This window comes from Pygocentrus nattereri, chromosome 11 (assembly GCF_015220715.1).
Source record: "Pygocentrus nattereri isolate fPygNat1 chromosome 11, fPygNat1.pri, whole genome shotgun sequence".
Lineage (NCBI taxonomy): Eukaryota > Metazoa > Chordata > Actinopteri > Characiformes > Serrasalmidae > Pygocentrus > Pygocentrus nattereri.
This window is the reverse complement of record NC_051221.1, coordinates 30,531,991-30,559,243: the sequence shown is the minus strand read 5'-3', so window position 1 is coordinate 30,559,243 and position 27,253 is coordinate 30,531,991. Positions and strand designations below refer to the sequence as shown.

At 41.0% G+C, this 27,253-nt stretch overlaps 1 protein-coding gene across 2 annotated transcripts in view; it reads left to right on the top strand.

The window, feature by feature from the left end:
- Positions 1 to 905: 905 nt before the first annotated feature.
- myo9ab (myosin IXAb) overlaps positions 906 to 27,253 on the top strand; it is a 106,205-nt gene continuing 79,857 nt past the window's right edge. Inside the window, exon 1 of one of the 2 annotated variants that reach the window (XM_037542567.1) lies at positions 906 to 1,182. The gene's annotated coding sequence lies outside the window, so the exon portion shown is untranslated. Of the gene's footprint in view, positions 1,183 to 1,222; positions 1,454 to 27,253 lie in introns of those variants that run through there. The other variant, XM_037542568.1, reaches the window with a different exon arrangement.

Sequence of the window (27,253 nt, the reverse complement as noted above, 5' to 3'; positions counted from 1 at the left end):
CAATTTCAGAATGAATGTATATTTACAAAAAAGTTAAGTTGATGAAACAAATATATTGTATGTCAGTTTTAGGTTGTGTTCTCCAGCATATTTTTGCACCTGGTTCATTTTGCCATGGACTCTGATTGGAGAGGTGGGCTAGAAACCTCCCTGGAAGTGTGTGCATATGTTTTATGGAGACAGAGAGAAAAATAGAGACATAAGTTGGGTAGAGATCAAGTTGTTTAAGGTGAAGAAAGCTTTGCTTATATACGGTGTGGCTGTGGAGGACAAAAGCACCACAACTGGTGTGAGCTATACTTTGCTACTAAAATGCTTCAAATACACAGTTTCAAAAAGAAAGTAAGAAAGAAGGTATAAAAATATGCTTGTTCTCCCATTGGGTGAAGGGGTGGGATTAGGGTAATTTTCTGGATGGCCAGATGAAACGGTCTCTGAATTTTCATATTTCCAGTCTTCCCTAAGGCCTAGCACCATCTGCCATACGCCAGTTCGAGATGCATATCCACATTCGTTTGTGACAAATTAGTGTGGCGTGCTACGTCATCACAGTCAGTATTTAATAAAACAGGCCAGGCCTTTAACACAACACTTTCCCTGGCAGTGCCGTTAGTGTACTGTCCTCGACATGACATCACATTAGTGTAATACGGCCCAGATGGCGGAATATGGTCTCACTATCACTCTGCAGTCGCTGTTTTAAGTTACTTCAGGCATGAACAGAGCCTATTTCCCCTCGTGTTTATCTGGCTGCTCCATCACCGCCCCCTCCTCGAGGCTCTACGCACCTCCCACCCCTCACAGGAGTGTGTGTGTGTGTGTGTGTGTGTGTGTGTGTGAGTGAGTGAGTGAGAGAGAGAGAGAGAGAGAGAGAGAGAGAGAGTTACTCCGGTACGTGCAGCGCGAGCACGTCACCGTACGCTGATGATTGTGAGAGAGGGGGGGATCATCGGTTTACCTCAGCACCGCAGTCTGATACACAGGACGAGGCCCGCCGGACCCCCGTACTCAGTGATGTTTGCCTGTTGACACAGGACATTCGGAAAGCGACCGCAACAGCTGCCGCCTCCCTTTCATTTCCTCGCGGGTTTTAAAACGCGAGCTTTTTTAATTCGACGTTGCGCGCGAGTTCGTTCTTGGTGGCGCGCGGAGGATTCGGAGCCAACCGTCAGTTTGGCGAAGGTAAGACTGTGTGGAGCCGGCGACGTGCTCTGCGGAAGGGCTGAAAGAAAAGAAGGAGGAACAGAAATCCGAGCTGCGTCGGTTTGGTGGTTGGAAGTGGGAAGTTTGTCTCTGAGGTGGTCTGTTTTCTGTCAGCTCGAGCGGCGCCTCGTCTCTCTCCCTCTCCCTCTCCCTCTATTTCTGTCTCTCTCTGTGAAGCCGTTAACGGTCGAGTTCTGAGTGGAAGCTGTTCGTGTTCAGTCGAGGGGAGGACGTGGACGTGCTACACCAGGTTAGCTTTGTCTTTTTCTTTTGAACTGAGCCGCTCGGTCGGACTGGTGGTCGAGGGAAGGCGCCTGGTTATGTTGTGACAGCGCTGCGGCTGTTTTCGTAAAGCGCAGTCTCTCGGTGTGAAAGGCAGTAACGTTAACCAGGGAGGCTAAGACGGCTGTTATGCTAATGACTGTTCGTCTTGGCTCGGCTCCTGTGAGGTGGTTTTGAACGTTGCTGTTTGGCCCTGCAGGCGAGTTTAAAGCATCAGTATGTCAGTCACACTCAACAAGCCCTGCTGAGCCAGACTCCGGGCTGCGTGACGCACACTGGGATGGTTTTCCTCGGAAAAGACGCTCAAACACCAGGGGCATTTCACATACAGTCGATTTAAATGAAATAGCCTAGTGGTGCTGTCGCTGGGACCGTTTGACCTTACTGTAGGTCTGAAATACCCAGAGATATCCTCGTCTTTCGTTGGGCTTTGACGAGGGTTGTTACAGTTCCTGCGTGTGAGATGCAGGGTAGGCTCGGCAGTGAGGGGCAGGAAGCTGCACGACCTCGTAATTCAAAACTAATACGTGTTATTAAACCTAGTGTATGCTGCTGTTCGATGGGACATGAGCGGGAAGAGAGAGGATTCAGCCACTGTGGCAGATTGAGAGAGGGAACTGATGGTTTTTCTGGCTGTAGTTGCACCATTATAAGCAGTGCTACTACCGTTCAGAAGATCAGGGTGCATCACCAACACTTAATGCAAATTTTTTTTTGTTGGTGCAGATAACTGCAATACACATTTCTCAACACTATGAAATGTCACCTATCTTTTTTGCAATTGGTGGTCCATGTCCACCCAAGCAGCAACAGTCCTCACCTCAGTTGACTTTGGAGCTCGACCACTCATGCGCATTGTTTCATGAAGAGTCCTGAGCAATTCGCTTTCAGCATTAACATGCTCTTTGTGTGCATGGTCATACAACAGGGAGACGGACACACTTAGCATGTGCCTCCGCAGCAAGATCGCCAGGATAATGTCAGCTTTGGTATCCGCTGTTGCACAATAAGAAATTTATTTATTTCAGTTGCTTGAAAGTGTGTAGATGAATATGTCAGCAATTTGCGCATTAGTTAATCACTGTAACTGCCTGAATTTGACGTGGAATTGAACTTAAATCTGACATTTCCATTAAAAACACATCTCAAGTGAAAGATCTGTTTTTGTGGATTCTCTAAAGCCAACTCCGAGCTTTCTCTGTTCCCTTTCTTGCTTTATGGCTACTTGATTAAAATGGTCATCTCATTCTAAGCCCTCTCTCTGTCACTGTGAGACATGCAAAAATATGCTTTAAGAAAAAAATGTTGGAATTCAGTCAAATACACTCATACTGTGTGGACAAAAGTATTGAGACACCTACACGTTACACTCACAGGAGCTTTCATGACATCCTATTCTAAATTCATAGGTGTTAATATGGAGTTGGTCCCCCTCTTTGCAGCTATATCAGCTTCCACTCTCCTGGGAAGCTTTCTACAATGTTTTGGAGAGTGTCTGTGGGAATTTCTGCCCATTCATCCAGAAGATCATTTGTGAAGTCTCATGTCTGACGTTAGATGAAAGGGTCTGGCTTGCAATCTCTGTTCTAGTTCAACCCAAAGGTGTTTGACTAGGTTGAGGTCAGGGCTCTGTGTGGACTAGTCAAGTTTTTCCACACTCACCCAGCCATGCCGTTTTGGACCTTGCTTTGTGCACTGGGACACAGTCATGCTGGAACAGCTCCCACAATGTTGGAAGCGTACAATTGTCTAAAATGTCTTGGTCTGCTGAAGCATAAAGATTTCCCTTCACTGGAATTAAGGGGTCTATGCCTACCCCTGAAAAACAACCCCATAGCATTATCCCTCCTCCACCAAACTTTACAGTTAGCACAAGGCAGGCAGGTAATGTTCTCCTGACATTCACCCAAACCAGGCTTGTCCACCAGACTGCCTTCTGCTGCTTTATAGTCCAGTGGTGATGTGCCTATTTTGTGATGCTCCAGATACACAGTTCTTTTGCTGATGTTGCTTCCAGAAGCAATTTGGAACTCGTTTGTTAGTGATTGATAGGCACTGTGTGCTTCAGCACTTGCCACCCCCACCTGTGAGTTTGCTTGGTCTACTGCATATGTGGCCGAGCTGATGTTGCTCCTAGTTGCTTCTATTTCACAATAATAGCACTTACAGTTGACCAGTGCCGATCTAGCAGCACATAAATTTTGCAGACTGACTTGTGGCAGAGGTGGCATCCCATGACAGTGCCATTTGACTGCCAGTGTTTGTCTAACAGGATTGTGAATATACACACACACACACACACACACACACACACACACACACACACACACACACACACACACACACACACACACTAGGGCGCAGTGAGCACACTTGCCCAGAGCGGTGGGCAGCCCTATCCATGGCGCCCAGGGAGCAATTGGGGGTTAGGTGTCTTGCTGAAGGACACCTCCGTCATGGATTGTCGACACTGGGTATCGAACCGGCAACCTTCCGGTCACAGGGCCAGGTCCCTAACCTCCAGCCCATGACTGCCCCCACACACTTAGAGGTGTGTCCCAATACTTTTGTCTGTATAGCATGTGTTTACCTCAATGTTTGATTCTGATTTCAAGATTTGATTTGGTTTGCGATAACAAAATGAACCCCAAAAAATCGCAACCACTAAGATTTATAAGCAACTTCACAAATGACCCAGTCATCATAGCATAGATGCATATGTAGCATAAGTCTCACCAACCTTTTAATGCATTTTAATTTGCGGATTGACTAGATGCCGAGATGTGACCATTGACAGTAGTTTTCACAAAAGATGGTAAAGGAGAGCCTTTCAGAAGAGAGCAAGGACTGTATAGGCAGTGCAGTTTAAAATTTTAATGCACTTCAAATGTTCAAATGCACTGGGTTGAAATAATTACACCTTTAGTATTCAGCATAGAAGGAAGGGCAAGAAGCTACAAGGACACAGTCTTCTAAACCTTCCTTTACTAAATGCTAGTGGTAAACGATGGTGGTAGCAGTGTATAGCAGTGCAATGGCAGAGAACTTCTGAGTCTCAGTGCCTGGAAGAACCATGGGCACAAATTAGCATAGCTCTGCTGAGATACATTATGGCCATTGTCCAGCACAGTTTGTAGGTTTCCCTACTCAAACACACGCACTAAAGCTTGCAGTTAAAGGATAAATGTAATCAGGTGTGTGTGAGTAGGTAAAATACAAAACTGTGCTGGAGACTTGCCATGGGGTTGTGTACTGCATTAGGCTCTCTCCAGGAATCTGTCCCTTTTAAAATAGTTAAAACTGAGTTAAACCTGAACTCCGCTAACCTAAGTAGGTTGTAGGTCGTATGTCGTATTGACACCTTATTCAGAACAGATGTTGGTGAAACAGTGGTTAAATCTACATGGATTAGGGTTAGGGTTATTTCGACATTTTTTTGCTACAGCAGCTTCTTTTGTGGCTTTGACTCCACATACTCTGATGGTTATGTGGAGATTCGAATTTAGATCACTGTTACCTTGACCTCCTTTACTAGCATTGTTGCATGTTCATGTTCAAACCTCTCAGCTCTACAAGATTGATGGAGTTGTTTGGTAGGTTGACAGTTAAAGCATAGCAGGGCAGCATCAGCAGGGTAAATGCTTTCGCTGTAAAAAGCAGCTTGTGGGCTGTTCAATGGAAGAATACTCAGCTTCACAGTAGCAACGTGTCATTAGGGTTGCTGATTTAAACAATAATTTCCTAGAATTGGGGTGGTTTTTCAGAGAAGTAAGGAGTAAATCCTGTCAAAATGTCCTTATCAGCTGAGCTGAGCTATTCAGTTTGTAACATTACCGTTTGAGTGCCTATTGATGGAAAAACTGTCAGTGGCGTGCATTACTGTCCATCCCATCCAGCTATTTCTGCCTATTTTTACACAATGGAAAGTGTGATTGTAAGCTGCAAGAGAGGCTGCTTTTCCATCAATTATCCACTTTTATCTGTAATTAAATCTTCACATAAATTGGAAACTGCATCTTTTCTAAAGTAGTTTGCTGTTGAGGATTTCAGAGAACTGAGTTTCTATCATGCCATGCTCTAAACTCTGTACAGTCATGTCTCTGTCTGAGGCTGTTGGTTTGCCCCCACATAGAGGTTTGAGTCACAGAGCCGCTGGGTGTGGTTTAGCCCAATGCAAAACTTAAGGTTTTCCTTTTGTGGACTGCTATTTAATGGGGAAAAAATCAGAATATCTTTGGAGTTTGCAATGATCCCTTTTAATATCTAATGTAAAGCAAGCTTCTATAGCTGTGTCTTACTGGAGTATAACAATCCATTCACTGAATTGATGTATCACTGTGTTGCTGCCAGATCAACTATATCCAGCCTGTAATTACAAAATTGCATTAAACTACTGAGTCATAATTAGGATTGAAATGCCGTTAAAAATGATTCATAACACAGTACATTGCAGGTGTGTGTCTGGCTGCCTGAACTTGGGTCTGTCTGTGTTTACTGATCTTTGTCTTTGCTCATTTCTCATCCTTTGTCTGCCTGATTTAAATACTTGTTGGATTTCTCTCTCTCTCTCTCTCTCTCTCTCTCTCTCTCTCTCTCTCTCTCTCTCTCTCTCTCTCTCCTTTTCTCTTCTTTTCTCTTCTTTTCTCTTCTTTTCTCTTCTTTTCTCCCATTCTCTCTCACTCACTCCTGTATTTGTTCATTCTCAAAATAAATGTTTAGAATGTGTGTAAATGGTGTAAATGTTTGCTAAACATGTTATAGTGACTTTTTTATGCATTCTATCATACATGTTCTATCTGTTTCATTTTGGCAACACTGGTGCCACTTTTTTTTTTTTTTTCTTTTGCTAAGCCATGATTTTTTTTTTTTTCTGTGTGTCTGTTGGTTTATATTGTCATTCAGTGTTTTGCAAACCTATACACACACATGGTCACACATGCACTGCACTCACACTGTACAGAGAGGTTGATTACAGGGACAGTGGGACAGACAGGGTGGGGTTGCTGTCTCTTTCTCTCCTCCACTGCAGCACTTGTTCTTCCTGCCTTGCCTTCCGCTCCCCCTCCTTCTGCACACTCAGGAGGGGTCATAGTTGTGGCCAGTCGACCAGGCAAGCTCTGTCATTCTGCGCTGTCACTGATTTCTCGAACATGTCATTTTGTTTGTTGAAGTTCAGTTGTCTGTTCAGCTACATTATGGTAGAACAGACCTGTTTCAGATATGTACTTTTTGACTTGTTGGTTAACACCATACTGTAGAAAACATCACTTTAGCATGGTTTTAGTTGTTATGCCACTGAAAAAGATGTTTCATTCAATAATATCTGCACATTTAAAATCACTGCTTATAGAGAGCCTGTCTGAAGTTGATCCTATTAGTCAGTTGACATTAATCTATACTGTATGTCAATTGACATCAGTCTGTCATGTAAGTTGTTTAATCAGGTATTTCGAGATGTTGCAGTTACAGTATGCACAATATATCCACAAACCCTGGTGGTCAGAGATGGATCTTGTCTGTTTTTGTTGTCCCTATACAATTACGTGAGCAGAAGTGTGTCTGACAAGACTTAACTTGCAGGTGAACGAATAAACAATGATACAAAAGATGAAGGTCACACAGGCTGATGAAGGTGTTCTGGCCAAGCTTATCTGCTTATATAGCGATGGGGAAAATAATAAACAAAAGTAAAATAGAAATGCAGTATGTGTAGATGTGCATTTTATGCAGGAAAAAGTATAATTGGATACAGTCTGTTCATACTAGAGCGCCTTTTAGTAAAAATGGGAAAACGGAGTTTAGCCAACGATTATCCAGATATGATCTGGACAGCAGTGTAGTGTGCTGTTCTGCTTACACACACAGATTTCTGCACAGAATTGTCTGGAGTTCGGGTGTAACATTTATGAGCAAAAAACTTATTCTGTGGCTGATAGCATAAATGATAGCAATGTTGCCATTAGCTACCTACCTAGCTAATGTCATCTTTGTCAGTTTTTTGCAGTGATAGTAATAATATAAAATAGTAATATTAAAAAAAAAAAAAAAAAAAGTTGACATGTCTATTTACTTTAGCTGCAAGCGTTACCTAGGAGACTCAGGAGAATTTTCAGCTGAAGGCTGTCACAGCTCAAGCTCAAAAAAAAAAAAATCTAATCAGTGCTTTCCACTTAATCTTATTGTATTTGTTTGGAGTTTTTCCATAGCATCTGATTTAGTTTTCTGTTTTCTTTTATTATGCATTTGCTTCAACCCAACTTTCTATATGTTGTGACATAAATGTATGATTATGAAATCGAGTACGGTGGAAAATAATCTGTCCGGGGAAAAAAAAGTCATGGTCATGTAATATCGCAGTCACCACGTAATTGTGACAGGCCTAATGTAAAAAGGCTTTAGTTGCTCAACATAACTAGGTAACTTGCGGACATGGTGCTAAGATCAGCAAACTCCGCGAAGTTGTTTCCCCCCAGACTAGTGCTCACCAGACTGATTTTGTCAGCAATCAGTGTTCCACTCTAACAACTCAGTCATCGTATTGGTTGGAGTCATAGCATTGGTCAGAGTCAGATGCTATGTTTCTTTCTTTCTTAGAGCCCATAAGTCAGATGTTTGTTTGTTGCATAATACTCATTTATAGGCTCATTTATATAAATGTGTCAGTATAGACTCATGAATGTTCTCTTTTTTTTCCTTTTTTTTTTTTTTATATAGGTGAAGGAGTTTTCCATTTAGTGTTGTATGCAGTGTGTGTTCTTTCCGCTTCTGAATTATGATTCTGAAAAGTGGGAGGGTATTCAGCTTGAATAGTATGTGTGTACTGCTTGTATGTGCTCAGTACAACAGCCTACAAACGATAGATCTCTAATACACCTCTTGTATGTCTACCAATAAGATCAATGGCAATTAATCCGATTTAAATTTTTTTCCCTTTATTATTGGAGTTAAACAGTCTAAGCTAAACAGGCTCTCACACTGTTAAAGACACGGACACAATCAAAGGCAGTCAGAAAAAGAAAGTGAGAGCTAGAGTTAGAAGATCTAATATCCTCTGCAGGGTGAGAGCGAAGAGTAAATGTATATTTGCTAATGTATTTTTAAGTAAATCACATTTCAGACACAGCAACTGATTTCTTTTTTTCTACAGTCAGAATGAACAACCATCTGATTATTGTAGAACAGCACTTTTAAATTCTGGCGAGTAATGCTCTGATGTCTTGGCCTGTTTCTCGCGTGAGAGATTTGCTTTGTCCATGTCCAGCATGCACATGACAAAAGAGTTTCTCACAAACCAGTTTGTTCATACTCCCCCACGTGCCTTTTTATCAGATTTACTTTTTGGTTAGCTTAAAAAACAGAAGTGAAAAGAAATCAGAGCTTGACGCAGTTATTGGTCAGAGTTTATGAGGAACTGTGTTAGAATAGATTTCCTGTATCCCAGTCGTATATGGCCGTATACCTCCAAAATTGCAATTAAATCATATTTTATATGAGTAAATGATATGGGTTGACACCTATGCAGTACTGTGTGTTAGTCAGCTGTAAAAGTGGGGCACTAGCTGGCTTTAATGTTTTTAAATGTATATACTCTTCCAGCTAAGTCTATTCAAACAACATTTGCTAAACATTCATGTAGTTTGATGTGTTCCAGTTCATTTCTCGTTCTTTTTAAAGATCCTACAGATGACACAATTGAAATGCAAATGAACTGCCTTAGTTAAAAGAGAGAAAGAGAACCTTACCTTCTATAGATCAGAAGGAAATGCATCAAAGCCATCTCTCTCTCACACTCTCACACTCTTTCTCACTTTCTCACTCTCTCACTCTCTCACTCTCTCACTCACTCTCTCACTCTCATCTGTTCAAAGAGAAAACCAGCCATACCTGGAGCTGAACGGACTTGCAGAATGGTGTGATGCAACTGTTATGCAGTTCTGTCTTTTAACACATGCTTCATTAATGTGTATGTCTGCCCTTCACCCCCTAGTCATTCATATGTTCACATGGCTACCATCACACTGAGACCAGGCATATCATTAAGCTCTCCTGTAATGAATTGTTGCACTACCTTTGTAATGGAGAAGGAGCCCTTCTGAAGATCCATCTCGCTCTTCTTTCACTGGCCTGCAGATGTGCGGGCAGGGCTGCAATAAGAAACACCTGTTTTCCCTTTGCTATTCCTGTAGTGCTGTGGCCTTGAAAAAAGTAGGGAGCACTTAATAGCTTTACAGTGGTTTACGGATTATGTTAAATACCCATCATTATCTCCCAAGCTGTGGACTAAATATCGTGTTGCAGTTTCATTGTAAACACTTCATAAGACTTGGTAACCAGTATGGCTGTGCATAGTTTTTATAAAAAAAGATAAAAATGGCAAGTACATTGCTCATACTGTCTGAATGACTTTAATTAGTCAGAAAACTCAGAGAATAGTCGTGACACTCAGTCAGTTATCATGAGAGATCTTCATGAACATGTGGAGATCTACATCACCATTTTAGTTTTTTTTAAGATTTTGATTATGAATAAAGAAATAGAACAGCAAAAGAATGCTAGAACTGCTTATAGTAATTGTTATATCCAGTTATTATATCCAGGCTTAAGTGTGACCATTTTTGAAGTGAGTTATTTAGAATTTGTTGTTCTTAAATGGTGAAGTTTTGCATTCTTTCAACGTACAGTAAAAAGTTACTTTTGTCGGTCATTTGTACTGTGTTTTAAATAAAAAGGTACACACTGTATTTAAAAAGAAATGAAGTCATTCCAACTCTTACCTGTGCAAAGATACTCGCCACTACAGTGATGAGTTTGAATAGGTGAAGAGATATAGGGAAAAATTTGACTGTAATCTGAAGTGCACTAGGGGGAAGGAGAAAGTGTCATTGTACTGGAGAACAGCAGGTGATTTGGTTATACAGAGAAAGGAGACACTGGTCTAGTTTTATTTAGTTCACCCTGTGGAGACCTAGCCTCCATGGGCACAGGTCTTAATGTCAAACATTCTGCCTCTGTTTGTGCGTAAATATGTGTATGCAGTTAGACCAAGCCAGTCATAGTGCTGGGCTGGTACATTGAATCTGGCATGACTGCATTACACTGACAACTGATTGAAGCCTCAGAGAAAAGCTTGTGGACAAGCTGTCATAGGTGAGAAAAAACAATTACGAAGTGTGATGGTGTAAGGGGATGGTTTTGTGTTTCTGTGTCTGTATTATATTGTAACCTCAGTGTTTGACCTTCTTATGTGAAATAGCGGGTCAAGACGCTCATGTCTGAGTTTGTTAACTTGGAGGAAATGAGATGAAAGATGAAAGTCTTTCTTGGCCTGAAACCTGGTACGTCTGCAGATGTGGATGATTTGAGTAGAGCAAGTAATTGCCTTATTTCAGCTGACAAAGGAATGAGGCCTTTGTACTTGGAATGTCATCTGTATTGGGTTTCTCTAAAATGGACATTTCTAGTTTTGAAAATCACTCCCAACAATGTTCCCTCTTGCAAATTTTGGGTTGGTTCGTGTGAGCATGAGTATACATGTGTATGTGTTGTGTGTTTGTGTAAGTGGGTGTTCATGCATGTGATCTTAGACTAGGGTAGTTGTAACACCAAATGAGAATACTGCTCCCTGTTACACCAAAGATCTACAAAACGCACATGAACATGCAACAGCAGTTTATTTTTTCATGTTTCTGGTGGTTCTGGTTGTTATTTAAGAGAGAAGAATGCCTCAGGAGTGGGCCTGGCTAAAGTAACAAACAAGGACCTAACTAAATAAACCAAAACATCAACTTTTTTATTAGTATAGATTTATTTCACACTCATTTTGGAGTTTTATCTCATCAAGAAATGAAGACTTGAATTTGATTTCTTTACAATAGCATGTGTGTGATGATCCTATTGTAAATCTGGCAGAATCAAAAGATGGTAGATGTTGTTCAAATGGGTAAAAGGGTGTAAGGGAGGTGGGTTCCTCTTCAATGTCCTCTTCACAAGTCACTGTCATAGGGTGGATTGGAATCAGTGTCATTTGACTGCTGACAACCTACGTATCTAGATTGTCCAGGGTCATCTGAGGAGAGGTTACATTGGGACTTCAGCACATGTGGATGAGATTTAAATCATCCACATACTTCCAACTAGGCCTGTCGCGATAATTACATTATCGACTTATCGTACGATAATTTTTTTAACCGCGATCATTTTTGCCGATGTCGATAATTGGCCATTGGGTTTCCGCGCAAATTTGTTTACATGAGAATAAACCGCAACTACGTTAGATTTCAGAAAGTCACGCAGTGCTGCTCCTGATATTCAGGAATCAGAATAATGTTTTCTTCTTTTCACTCAAACTGTCTAGCCACAGTAACAAATAGGAGAAAAAGCTAGAAACCACAGTGCCCATCTTTGGTGTTGCTCAGTTCCTGTATTTTATTTTCAAAATGGTAAATACAGTTGTACGGGGTGGTTTTAGAAGGCTAATGTGCTACTTAATTTAATGTAGATGTCCTTCTGTGCTGCAATCTGGGCTTTGATCTTAGTTTGGTGCATTTTGGTGCTCTGTTTTGACAATAAATAAAAATAAAAAACTGATTAAAGCAGATCACATGTGGACATGGGTACAGCTTCCAGAATCTTCTCTGCTGAATGCAACCGTTTGCCCTAATGGCACAAGTGTGTGTATATCGATGTGTGTGTTAACCCTAATGGCTGTGTCCTTAAGGGCTAAATGGAGTATGTGTATTGTTGACACTGATCGTCTCTGAGGTGCTGTGCTTACATCCCCCTCCTTTCCTATCTTCATTTTTCTTTCATTCATCCACAGTTTCTTGTAACTCTCTTGTCTTCTACCACTCATTCTCTATCAAAGCCTGTAGCTTTGCAGTTAGAAAATAAATATTAAAGGCAGGGTACCAGTAATATGCTTCATTGTGTGGAAGTTATGTGGGGTTTTTATTTTGGTTATCATGAAACCATAGATTATATATAGATGAATGTTATCATCTTAACTGTATGGGCCTTGGGAACACAGCAAGACCATTACACAGATTCTGCAGTCTTTTGTTATTATTGTTAAGTGTGTTTGAATCTTGAAGTAATTGTTTTTGGAAAATTTATTTGTTTACAAATTTGAAGACAGAAAGGGCTGCAATCATCTGCTCTTATATGAGCAGTTGTTAGAATATAATCCCCCTGGATTAAAATGCCTCTATGGCAGAATGTAATCTTCAAAGATTGGACAGAGAAGGGAAGTCATATTTGTGTCTGCTTGCTGATCACGGAGAAACTAGACTGAGTGACACTGAGGGCAGTGGAGGGCACGGCTGAGTTGGAAAAAATGAAATAGCTTTGCCTTAAGCCTAAATCTTGCTGTGTACTTATGGATGCTGTACATGCTTCTCATCTTTTAAGACAGTCACTACACAGACCAAATGTAGGCTAGATCCTTCATCTCTACCCAACCATCAACAAAATAAATAAAGAATGGAATATGTGCTAATTAATAGCAATAATAGTTTTAGTGCCTGGATTGGAAAGCCACCAATATATTTAATTTCATACAGTTTTATTTTTTCTGCTAATTCATACATGCTTACAAAATGTATGTGATGCTGATTTTTTCAGATACTTAATTCTGCCACCTGTAAGGTATGCTATGTATTCAAAAGGACTTTCCTTTGGATGTGTTTTTGGGTGTTTCTTTTCCCCCACTAGCCCTAACACACTTTGCACACAATTACTCTTGTCTTTTCCCCTCTAGTGCACAGAGTCTAGGATCTTTTAAACATAGTTCACATTATGCGTTTACATTGTGGCCACGCCAGACCATCTCGTTCTCTAAACAGTGGATCATCCTCTGCTTCTGAGAGAGTGAGAGAGAGATGGAAGACGGTAAGGAAGACAGAGCTACAACTAAGGTTTCCAATCTGTTGTTACTCAATCTTGCAGAACAATGTGCTCATTCAACACAGCAAGCACATTCTTCCTGCATATGCACCCCAGCAGTGCTCCAGCGCCACAGTTGGGGGGTTTTGACTGTCAGATATACTTGACTCTGAGGACCAGGATCTGCACACTGAGACATTGTGTGTGCCAAGTCAGTCCAGTTCATATTCAAGCAGTCATTCTGATTAATATTACCTGAATTTAGTCAGTGTTGTGAAATTAGGCCACAGTTGATTTGACCTGCTTGCAACAAATGTCCCTTCTTTGTTTTTGCAGTGTTAAAATAATTCCTGCAATGAGAATCTTGATGTTGCATAACCCTTTTCAAAATCAAGATTTGTTTTTGTCCCTCACTGTCTTTCTGGCAGTCTAATGGTGTTTATACATTGTAATAACAGGTTTCACCTTGTAAATGACACACAAGCACCAGTACATGGAAGAGCACCATCGCTGTATTATGGTCCGTATCGTCTCATATTTTCACTCAACTGGGGATTCATATGGTTGTGATTTTGGGATCAGGGTCTACTATAAAGCTCCTAATGACTGGAGATGAACATAGGTGCTGGAAACTTGATCCTGAATTAGCAGTCCTGTTTCTGAGAGGCTTTGGGCACCCAGGCCTCAGCCTTGACTCAGAGGAGGATGAGACAGCAAAATGGCTCGTGTGGGACTGTGATAGATGGTTTGCTTTAAACTCTGCACTCTGGTTTCATATTCTTGGATATACGACCCCCTCAGCTTTGTCTCAGAATAGCCCGCTTAATGAGATGGGATTGTTAAACACAAAGTATCACATTATAAAGTCTATACCACAGTATACAGTATGGCTGAAAAAAAAATATTCTAAATGGTTACAATAGCACCATTATGCCAGACACAGAATTTTAGAGTATGTGATAAAATTATAGGGATTGTTTCTAAATCATGACAGTGATAGTCTGTTGCACTAAAATCATCAATATAATTTATTAACCAATGGAGGCCTGGATTTGGAGTCACACACAAAATTACAGTGGAAAAACACACTACAGGCTGATCCAACTTTGATGTAATGTCCTTAAAACAAGTCAAAATGAGGCTCAGCATTGTGTGTGGCCTCCACATGCCTGTATGACCTCCCTACAACGCCTGGGCATGCTCCTGATGAAGTGGAGCATGGTCTCCTGAGGGATCTCCTCCCAGACCTGGACTAAAGCATCGCCAACTCCTGGACAGTCTGTGGTGCAACGTGGCGTTGGTGGAAGGAGTGAGACATGATGTCGCAGATGTGCTCAATCTGGTTCAAGTCTGGGGAACGGGTGGGCCAGTCCATAGCTTCAATGCCTTCATCTTGAAGGAACTGCTGACACACTCCAGCCACATGAGGTCTAGCATTGTCTTGCATTAGGAGGAACCCAGGGCCAACTCAGGGGCTCACAAGGGGTCTGAGTATCTCATCTCGGTACCTAATGGCAGTCAGGCTACCTCTGGCGAGCACATGGAGGGCTTTGCGGCCCTCCAAAGAAATGCCACCCCACACCATGCTGAAGGATGTTGCAGGCAGCAGATCACTCTCCACAGCATCTCCAGACTCTGTCACGTCTGTCACATGTGCTCAGTGTGAACTTGCTTTCATCTGTGAAGAGCCCAGGGCGCCAGTGGTGAATTTGCCAATCCTGGTGTTCTCTGGCAAATGCCAAGCGTCCTGCATGGTGTTGGGCTGTGAGCACAACCCCCATCTGTGGACGTCAGGCCCTCATACCATCCTCATGGACTTTCTAACCGTTTGTGCAGACATGTGCACATTTGTGGCCTGCTGGAGGTCATTTTGCAGGGCTCTGGCAGTGCTCCTCCTGTTCCTCCTTGCACAAAGACGGAGGTAGCGGTCCTGCTGCTGGGTTGTTGCCCTCCTACGGCCTCCTCCACGTCTCCTGGTGCACTGGCCTGTCTCCTGGTAGCGCCTCCAGCCTCTGGACACTACGCTGACAGACACAGCAAACCTTCTTGCCACAGCTCGCATTGATGTGCCATCCAGGATAAGCTGCACTACCTGAGAGACTTGTGTGGGTTGTAGAGTCAGAAGTTGGAGGTTGATGGTGTAGTTTTGAATGTGGTCAGTTCATATGCACCACAGGTTGGTTGTCAGTTAGAGGAGAAAGAAGAATTTTGGAGTAAGATGGATGAAGTGGTAGATGGTGTCCCTAGAGAGGAGAGATTAGTGATTGGTGCAGACTTCAATGGACATGTTGGTGAAGGGAACAGAGGGGATGAAGAGGTGCTGGGTATGTATGGTGTGAAAGACAGAAATGTGGAAGGTCAGATGGTTGTAGATTTTGCAAAGAGAATGGAAATGGCTGTGGTGAACACATATTTTGATTTTGAATACTGAACACGTATTTTCAGAAGAGGGAAGAACACAGGGTGACATACAAGAGTGGAGGGAGGTGCACACAGGTGGATTATATCCTTAGCAGGAGATGCCACCTAAAGGAGATTGGAGATTGTAAAGTGGTACCAGGGGAAAGTGTAGCAAGGCAGCATAAGGTGGTTGTCTGTAGAAAGAGATTAGAAACAAAGAAGAGGAAGAGAGTGAAGACAGATTAGATGGTGGAAGCTGAAGGAGGAGGATGGTTGCAGGCAGTTCAGGGAAAAATTGCAACAGGCCCTTGGGGGCAGTGAGGAGCTACCTGAGGACTGGGAAGCTACAGCTAAGGTGGTGAGAGAAACTGGCAAAAATGTGTTGGGTGTTTCGTCTGGTCAGAGGAAAGAAGACAAGGAAAGTTGGTGGTGGAATGAGGAAGTCCAGGAGAGTATTCAGCAGAAGAAGGCAGCTAAGAAAAAGTGGGATAACCAGAGAGATGAAGGAAGTAGGCAGGAGTACTGTGAGGCTAGTCGCATAGCAAAAAGAATGGTGGCAAAGGCTCAGGCCTATGATGAGCTGTATGAGAGGCTGGACAGTAAAGAAGGAGTAAAGGACTTGTATCATTTGGCTAGAGAGATAGAGCTGGAAAGGATGTACAGCAGGTTAGGCTGATAAAGGATAGAGAGGGAAATGTACTAGTGAGTGAACAGAGAGTGTTGAGTAGATGGAAGGAGTGCTAATGAATGAGGAAAATGAGAGCGCGAGGAGGACAACAGGGGGAGAGAGAGTGGATCAGGAAGTGCAGAGAATTGGTAAGGTGGAAGTGAGGGCAGCTTTAAAAAGGATGAAGAATGGAAAGGCAGTTGGTCCAGATGACATACTTGTGGAGGTATGGAGATGTTTAGGAGAGAAGGCAGTGGACTTTTTAACCAGGTTGTTTAACAAAATCCTGGAGAGTGAGAGGATGCCTGATGAGTGGAGAAGCAGTGTACTGGTCCCCATTTTTAAGAACAAGGGTGATGTGCAGAGCTGCAGTAACTAAGGAGGTATAAAGTTGATGAGCCACACCATGAAGGTATGGGAAAGAGTTGTTGAAGCAAGGCTAGGGCGAGAGGTTCAGATCAGTGAGCAGCAGTTTGGTTTCATGCCCAGAAAGAGTACCACAGATGCAATTTTTGCGTTGAGAGTGTTGGTATAGAAGTACAGAGGTCAGAAGAAGCTACATTGTGTCTTTGTGGATCTAGAGAAGGCATATGATAGGGTGCCAAGAGAGGAACTGTGGTACTGTATGAGAAAGTCAGGTGTAGCTGAAAAGTATGTTAGGGTGGTGCAGGACATGTATGAGGATAGTGAGACAGTGGTGAGGTGTGCAGTTGGAGTGACAAATGGTTTCAAGGTGAAGGTAGGGTTACATCAGGGATCAGCTTTGAGCCCCTTCTTGTTTGCAATGGTGATGGAAAGGTTGACAGATGAGGTCAGGCAGGAGGCTACATGGACCATGATGTTTGCAGATGACATTGTAATCAGTGGTGAGAGTAGAGAGCAGGTGGAAGATAATCTGTGGAGGTGGAGGTTTGCGCTGGAGAGGAGAGGAATGAAGGTCAGTAGAGACAAGACAGAATACATGTGTGTGAATGAGAGGGAGGCAGGTGGAAAGGTGAAGATGCAAGGAGTAGAGGTCGTAAAGGTAGATGACTTCAAATATCTTGGGTCAACCATCCAGAGCAATGGACAGTGTAGAAAAGAGGTGAAGAAGAGGGTGCAGGCAGGATGGAGTGGGTGGAGACGGGTGTTGGGGATGATGTGTGACAGAAGGATAGCAGCAAGAGTGAAAGGGAAGGTTTACAAGACAGTAGTGCGTCCTGCTATGATGTATGGTTTGGAGACTGTGGCTCTGTCTAAAAGACAGGAGGTTGAGCTGGAGGTGGCGGAGATGAAGATGCTGAGATTTTCGTTGGGAGTGACAAGGATGGACAAGATTAGAAATGAGCAGATCAGAGGGAGAGTGAAGGTAGAGCAGTTTGGAGATAAAGCCAGAGAGCCCAGGTTGAGATGGTTTGGACATGTGTTGAGGACGAATAGTAGATAAATTTGTCAAAGAATGTTGGAGATGGAGCTGCCGGGTAGAAGAGAAGGTTTATGGATGTAGTGAAGGTGGACATGGAGATGGTTGGTGTAAAAGTAGAGGAGGCAGTGTATAGGGCAAGATGGAGGCAGATGATCCGCTGTGGCGACCCCTAAAGGGAGCAGCCGAAAGAAGAAGAAGAAGAAGAAATAAATAAAAATGCTAATGGGTATTTGGAATATCCATGTGAAAGTGTGGCATGTGATTGACCTTGTGTATGTTTATTTTAAAATATCTGCACCAATTTTCTCTCCATATTTGAAGTTACCTGCTTCCATTGTAAATTTCCATACACCAGCTGAACAACAGCAATGAAAATGACAGACTATGTGCATAAATGAATTCATTCCGTATTATGCACTGTAAAAAAAAATAATTTTGTTGGTTCAACCTAAAAAAACATCACTTGGTTTGATAACACGTAAATTAACTAGTCTTATTCAAACTAAATAAGTACTTTCAATAAAAGATTCTTTCATTCAGAGTTTTTGTTTTTAATTGAATAAGACTTGTGTAATTGCTTTTTACTACATGAAGTATTTATTTTTTTTACTAACAACTAACAAGCCACTATTTGCAATTTGTTGATTTACTGCAATCTACTACAGCAAACACATTCAAATATGACATGTTCCTGCAAATTTTAGGGCATGAATTTATGTTTATTTGCTGAGTTTAAGGTGAGAAAATTAAAAACCTTACTTACATTGGTATTGTTGAATAAGAAAAGTTTTGTACAAGGACCTGACACCACAAAGCTCAAATTGTGTTATCTCTTCCTTCAAATCCAAATCCCACATTTGTAAAACTGGGTGACAAAATGGGACAAATTCTATTATACTATTTTTATTTATGGAACCTTACCTTGCCATTTTTTTCTCTGGTACACAGATTTTTAGTTAACCTAAAAATGACTTAATGACAAACAATTTTTTTTACTAACTAAACAATTACTTTACGATTTACTTTGATTTAAAAAAAAATAATTCAAAGTTGAGTACAGCTAATTCAATTGTTACCACAAATAATTTTTTTTTGGGTAGAACTGAACTTTTTCCAGTGTAGCTAAAACAGGAATGTAATAAAGCATCATGCCATAACTCTGCATTGTATAGTTTATTTTCGTTTTGGGCTAATGATAGGTGATAGCAGATGCAATGTTAACAAAAAATGCATTTCTAGCTCCAGGTAATCAGAAAATACACGAGCAATTTTTATTTTTAAAAATTAAAAAAAAAAAGATTAATTTCTCCTCTCCAAGCAACGTACTGTACTCTTGCTACAGAGTCAGAGTTAACACCCTGCCAATGGTGTGCAATATTTACAATGGTATCTAGTAAAGTAAATTAAAACAGTTATAAATATTTAAATAAAAGATTAAACATAAACTGTTCTTTCCAAAATAATAGAAAAAAATACCTAAATTGCATTAAAATTAATTCCAAAAACGTTTTGTTAAAATAAGTACTTTGTCATCATTTGAGCACAAAAATTGCCAATCTAGGACATATATCTATTATAGAAAATACTCTGCATCGGTCGTACCACATGATACTAGGTCACACCACATTTAGTCAAAATTTGCCAGCACAGAATTGGCCGCTGCAAGGAAATAAGTTAGCTTTACACAAAAGGTAACTATGAAATTTATTATCAAAATATATATTTGTAAAAATAATTTAATATCCATAATTTTTTGAGGTCCTACTACATGATGTAAAAAAAGTGGCAACAACATGCCAGACATTAAAAAGGTTGTAAATTTTCCCAAATTTCAGAGAGACTTACAAATCTGCTTGCTGCTTCCATGGGTCCTTGGCAAACTGCTATATGGTGTAATTTCCTGTTTTTGAGATGGTTTTAACATAAATGCCCCAAGATGGTCATTTCCTGATGGTTACACCACATGATATTTCATAAACTGGACATTATTTGACAAAATTGGTATATTACGATGGAAATAAAATTACAAATGCTTTGCAGTTTTGAACAGGATGACAAAACACTTTGGAAATCATGGAAAATGGGATAAAAAATAAAATTAAATAGGGTTGGAGTAATTTCAAACAAGTTTTCAAAACAGCAGTCATGGCCAGACGGTCACACCACATGATATTTTGACCTTTTTTTTTTTTCTTTTTTTTTTTTAAAGTAAGAGGAAATTTACAATTAGCTAATTTTTTTTCAAATAATTTTGAAAAGTTAAAGTGAGTAGATATGTGGAAGAGGGGGGTGTGTGTGTGTGTGTGTGTGTAGTTTTTATATACACACACACACACACACACACACACACACACACACACACACACACACACACACACACACACACACACACACCTTTTTAGTTTTAAACCCTTTTTTAACTGGAAAAAAAAGGCTGTCAGACAGAAAATCTAGCCGTCATGTCATTGACCCTTGTATTGAATGACTGTTGTACCTGAATCACTTTTCCCGCTTAGTACAGGCCGCTGTTCTTTGAAGGTTTCCTATGTAGGAAGTATGTGAGCCTTACTGTACAAGTAAGTACTTACTGTACTTACTTAAGTACATATTTAGTTTTTAATTTTAAAGTCTGTCTCAAGAGCTCTTACTAAACACATTACATCATACCACACCATACTATAAAGTATTTTATTTGCCCATTATATACATACATTTATTAGGAGTATGTCAGTTTGAATTAAATAAGGACCTGCTGTTACCTGCTGTGGTGGTTGTTGGTAAAACTGCAACTGCTAGTTGCAACATGGTTGATTTCATGACAACAATATGTGGACAAAGCAACCACCTACCACGATAATTAAAGGAGGTGGTATCTTTGCTCATTGTTTGAAACTTTGGTTTGAGCTGTGGGCCTGTTTCTTCAAATGATATGTTGCTTACAAATATGTAAAATGTATGCACGTTCAAGGTGTCTAGTCTGGTTTGGTCACATTCCTCTGATTTCCACCGCTGATGACTTTTGCCTGCATTTAAACTCTCCTGGCAGGCTGAAAAGTCTCCCAGAGATCTGTGTAACTGCTTGCACTTAAATATTTGCCTAAGTGCTGTTTTTATTTTTCGAATGGGGAGAATTTATCATTTAGGAAGTACTGGATGATGAAGTTGCTATTGCATATAAGGCACTTTCCAATTTGTATGGCCTCAGGAATGCACTATAGCATTTGGACATGGGCTGTTGTCCTTGAAAGCTGGTTAAATCTCTGCTGACCACAGGAAAACTCAGGCGTCTAAAGTGGGTTGCAGCTTCTATTCGCATTGTCGCTGGAATCATCCTGAGAACCAAGTGCAATTAATTAGAGGCAGCTGTGCTTTGATATTGAGAAAAGAGGTGAGGTTTTATCTTTGACTTTCCTTAGACTTTATCTTCTTCTTTTTCTTCAGTCTCAGCCTTCTAAGCATTGCTTTGATCCAAACAAAAACTGTGTAGGCTTGTCTTGCATGTCACTTTGGATTTTAGTGTGTGCTGTAAGTGGAACAGACAGCCTCTAGGCTTGATGGTACCATGAACATGCTCAACAAACACTTAACACAGCTGTATGTTTTATCTGCTGGCTGTCGAGTCATATCATATAAAGAATTTTAGCTGAATTATGGCTTGAAGACAACATGACTTTAGTAAATGTTCTTGATATGTTAGATCTGTTATCCTATGCCCTCACTTATAAGCTTTCTTTGTCTATCAAAGAGACATTAACTGTATCTACACTGAAATCAACTTTTATTTTGCAAGTAAACCTTAACTGATTGTATGTGGCATTTGTAACCATTAAAAGGTACTTTGGAAAAGGTATGTGTCATTTCTCTCAGTTCCTTTTCCTTAGTTAAACCACTTCTCTCACCTAAATGTCACACAAGTCCTTATGTGTGAAATGTCACCTTTCAATAAACAGCAGTGGACCCTAACCACTTCTGTCTTTCAGAAATGTTGCCGTTTTTGTTTGTTTGTTTGTTTGTTTGTTTTTTGTTTTTGTTTTTTGTTTAGGTGTGAGGTTTAGGTCTGGAAAATACCTGTGTGACCTGGTAGTCCAAAATGATACATTTGAAGTACTTTGTCTTTTCTTTGGATGTTTGAAGAGAATCATGCATAAGACTCCCTCCATAACATCTTAATCTCCAGCATTCTTTTCTCCTTTAGGCTAGCTGCCCTCTGACCCCACATAGATCCTCACTATTCATTAAAAGACAAACTTCACTCAATTATAATTTCACATTGGAATTATTAGTTCTCTCAGTGTTCTGCTCTGCTGGTTGTTTCTGAGCTGCACAAGCTCAGACCTGTTATTATTTACTTTGTTTTGACCTCATCAAATGACTTGGTGTGGTCATCAGTAACCTCATATAAGTACTTCATTTGTGAGGAGGGTAGACTAGAACAGTGGCACTTCATCAAGCTTCTCTGCACCTGCAAAAAGCTAGATTTTTTGTAAGTATGGCATAGGCCTGTGACAGACACTAGGGATATAAATGAATAAACATAAACCATGAAATAAACAATTGTTTGACCAGTGCTATCGGTTTAAAAAAGTTTTTCTTTTGTTTTCAATAAACAGTTCCTGTTTTTCATAGATAGGTTAACAGTTCAAGTTGAGGATGTTTTTGAATTGTAAGCTTACAGCTAAAAATGGATTCACAACTTACAGTTCAAATGGATTTAGTACAGTGCAATGTATGAAACATTGAATGAAAAATAGTATTATCAGTTTTTGTTGAAATTGTTTAAATGTGGCACCACTGGTTCTTTTTTGTGTTTGCCAACTGATCAAACCTCAGAAAAACTAAATATTGATGCATATCATATTTTGAGAAAATTTCAGTGTTGTGTTATATTTTCCATATTGCCTGTCTCTACACTCTACACATGTGTACATATATCAAGTATTTTACAGGAGCTTTAAACACATCTTAGCGTTTAGATCTGGAAGTTCCTCTTTTTAGAATTGATGCTTTAAATAATTGCATTCTTGATTTTAGGCTTGTCAACTGACATTTAATCACAGAATAATTATAGACTGCTATGGGTCAAAAGAAGTTGCCAAAGTTTATATCTCTATCACTGACTGATTTGTAGACTAGACTTCCTTGAATAGTAATCAAGAACCCTGGCGCTGGGTCTGGAGCTGTAGGCTACAAATTATTCAAGTGTTAATCTATGTAGCAGTTTGTTCTACAGCTGTTTCCAGAAAAGTTTGAACGCTGTGAAATGTAAATAAAAACAGAATGCAATGATGAGCAAATCATCATAATATATTGAGCCTTAAGAAATGATTGTTTTTTGAAAAATATATGCTCATTTGAATTTGATGCCAGCAAAGTTGGGACAGGGGCTACAGCATTATGTAATGGTTAAAAAAACACCTAGTGGACCATCTCACAGCTAATTAGGTCAATTGGGAACAGGTCAGTAACATAATTGGGTGTAAAAAGAGTATTTCAGAGAGTCTTTCACGAGAAAAGCTGGGGAGGGGTTTACCACTTTCTGAAAGCCTGCGCAGGCAAATAGTGCATCAATTCAAGAATAACATAAAACAGCAAAGAGGGGGGGCATTGTTTATAGACACTGTAAACGAGTTAAAACTCTACCATCAAAAAAGAAACAATAAGCCTACATATAAACCGGATCCAGGCATCACCTTCTCATTTAAGATGGATTGAGATGTCCTGTGGTCAGACAAATCAAAAATTTAAGTTCTTTATAGATGGCAAAAGAAGAGAAGGCTTGTTATCAGCACATGGTTCAAAAGCTAGCATCTGTGATGGTATAGGGGTGCATTCATGCACATGGCATGGCTGCCTTGCACATCTGTACAGGCATTTTGGAGCAACATATGCTGCCATCCAGATGATGTCTTTTTCAGGAATGACCTTGCTTAATTCAGCAAGACAATGTAAAACCACATTCTGCATGTATTACAAAATCATTGCTCCGTATTAAAAGAACTAAACTGGCCTGCCTGCATTCCAGACCTGTCACCCACTGAAAACATTTTGGTGCATTATGAAAAGAAAAATTCTTCAAGGATACCTCAAACTGTTGAGCAGCTGAAATCCTGTTTCAAGCAAGAATGGGAAAACATTTTACTTTCAGAACTGCACCAATTGGTCTCCTCAGTTTCTAAATGCTTACAGAGTGCTGTTAAAAGAGGTGATAATTGGAAGTTATTTTAAGCTTTTTTTCTTTCCTCCAGATTTATGCCGGCTCTCTGGGCAGTGTTCCGTGTCCCTCTGCATTTTTATGGAACATTGCATGTATATATATGTGTGTGTGTGTGTATATATATATATATATATATATATATATATATATATATATATATATATATATATATATACACACACATACATACATACATACATATATATATATATATATATATATATATATATATATATATATATATATATATATATATATATATATATATGTATGTATGTGTATATATATATATACCCTGACGGAGAAGCGGCTTAGAAAATGGATGGATATATATATATATATATATATATATATATATATATATATATATATATATATATATATATATATGTATGTATATATATGTATATATATATGTATATATATATATATGTATGTATGTATGTTCAACATATATAAAACAATATATAAGTATATGAATGTAAGTATTCATTCACCCATCCAAATCATTGAATTCAGGTATTCCAATCACAACAAGCACCAGACTGCTTCTACAGAGATTTGTGAAAGAACGGGTCGTTCTCAGGAGCTCAGTGAATTCCAGCATGGTGCTCCATTCCTTCTTGGAGCGAGTGAGTGGGGTTCTGGAAAGGGTCCCGCCTACAGATTCCATAGTCTTACTAAGAGACTTCAATGCTCATGTTGGCAATGACTGGGAGACCTGGAGAGGGGTGATTGGGAAGAATGGCCTGCCCGATCTAAACTCAAGTAGTTTATGTATAAAGAATTGTAATTGGACTTCTGTGCCAGGCGTGGATTGTCCATAACGAACACCAAGTTCGAACACAAAGATGTTCATGAGTATACATGGTATCAGAGCTCATTGGGTCAGAGGTCAACGATTGACTTTGTTGTCGTTTTATCTGACTTGGGACCATATGTTCTGGACACTCGGTTGAAGAGAGGTGCTGAGCTGTCAACTGATCACCATGTGATCAGATGGCAGGGAAGACTGATGGTCAGACCTGGTAGGCCCAAGCGAATAGTGAGGATGTGCTGGGAACAACTGTTGGAGGCCCCTGTTCGGAATGATTTCAACTCCCGCCTCCGGGAGAGCTTTTCTCATGTTCCGGAGGAGGTAGGGGACATGGAGTCTGAAAGGACCCTGTTCAAAACCCCATTGTGGAAGCTGCCAGGTGTAGCTGTGGCCAAAAGCTTGTGGGTGCCTGTAGGGGCGGTAACCCAAGAACCCCCAGGTGGATACCAGTGGTGAGGGAGGCCATCAAGCTGAAGAAAGAGGCCTTTAGGGACTGGATGGCCCAAAGGACTCCCGACTCAGCAGATAGATACCAACAGGCAAAAAAGGTGTCAGCCGCAACGGTGGCAGAAGCAGAATCCAGGGTGTGGGTGGAGTTTAGTGAAGCCATGGAAAAAGACTTTGTCAGCTTCAAGGAGGTTCTGGACAACTGTCTGTTGACTCAGGAGCAGTCGGGGTGGCTGCGCCCAAGCTGTATTCGGCAGGGGTGGAGAAACTCTTCAAATGAGGATATTGTTGGTTGGTGGAAGGAGCACTTTGAAGTGCTCTTTAATGCAGGAGACATGCCTCCCTCACCAGGGCCGGAGGCTTCTGGCATGTCAAGCTCCATTTCCCTGGTGGAGGTCACTGAAGTAGTTGGCAAACTCTTCAGTGGCAAGCCCCGGCGGTGAATGAGATTTGTCCAGAGATGATTAAGGCTCTGGATATTGTGGGGCTGTCATGGCTGATGCGCCTCTGCAATATTACATGGAACTTTGGATACAGTACCCTTGGACTTGCAGACAGGGGTGGTGGTCCCTATTTTTAAGAAAGGGGACTGGAGGGTGTGTGCCAACTATCAGGGTATCACGCTGCTCAGCCTCCCTAGGAAAGTCTACGCCAAGGTGCTGGAAAGGAGACTTTGACCAATAGATGAACCTCAGATTGAGGAGGAACAATGCAGATTCACCCTCTCATGGATTGCTGAAGGGGCTAGGGAGTTTGCCAACCCAGTCTACATGTGTTTTGTGGATTTGCAGAAGGCTTACGACCGTTTTCCCCGAGATATCTTGTGGGAGGTCCTCCGGGACTATCGGGTGCCAGGGCTACTACTCCGGGCCATTCAATCTCTGTTCTCCTGGAGTGAGGACTGTGTTTGTATACTCTGCATTAAGTCTCACCCTTTCAGTATTAGACTTTAGCTGATGAAGAGGGACCTGAGCCATAAGGTGAAGCTCTCTGGTTACTGGTCGGTCTATATCCCAACCCTCACCCATGTTCATGAGCTCTGGGTAATTACCCAAAAGAATTGAATACAAGCGACGGATATGAGCTTTCTTCGCAGGGTGGCGGGCTACACTCTATATGATGGGGTGAGGAGCTCGGTCATCCGGGAGGAGCTCGGAGTAGAGCCGCTACTCATCCGCATTGAGAGGAGCCAGTTGAGGTGGTTTGGGCGCCTGATCCGGATGCCTCCTAGACGCCTCCTGGTGGGGGTGTACCAGGCAAGGTGTAGCGGGACAAGTTGCAGGGGACAGGGTCGTCTGAGATTCTCTGCTCTTCCAACTGCTACCGTGACCCTATATGGACTAAACGGTTAACAACAATGATGATCATGGTGATGATGTTTTTTTTTGGCTTTTAGTCACTTCCGTTTGAAAAACAGAAAATGTTATGCTTTGGGCCACTTGAAACCATGAACGGAACCTGCTGAAACTAACTAGTTATGGTTATGTGTGAAAATATAACATTTGTCCTTGTGTAGAAGTTAGTTGGTATTTGAACATGCACAGGTTATGATATGTTGTCTCAAAACTTATATAAGTTCTTTCTTTAAGATGGATCACAATCAGATTTGTCTCATGAACTGTTTGCTTTTAATGTGTGTAATCCATGTTCTAAACCCTGATATATAATGTGCTGCTACAGAACATTGTGTAGCAGTGTGAGGCAGCACTATTTTCACCCTTGGTCATGCTTGTTAAGCCAATAAAGCCACACTGAAGGGTTATTGAAGAAAGTTGCCATGGATATCGAGGATCCTTAATCTGTAGTCTCTCAGTCAGTATTTGCATCTCCTTTTTTCTGTGTGTGGTCAGATGTTGTGCCTGTCACCACTGTACCACCCCCACCTCCCCGAGTCAACAGTGTTGTCAGTCAAAGGCTAGGTGGCATGATTGGATGTTA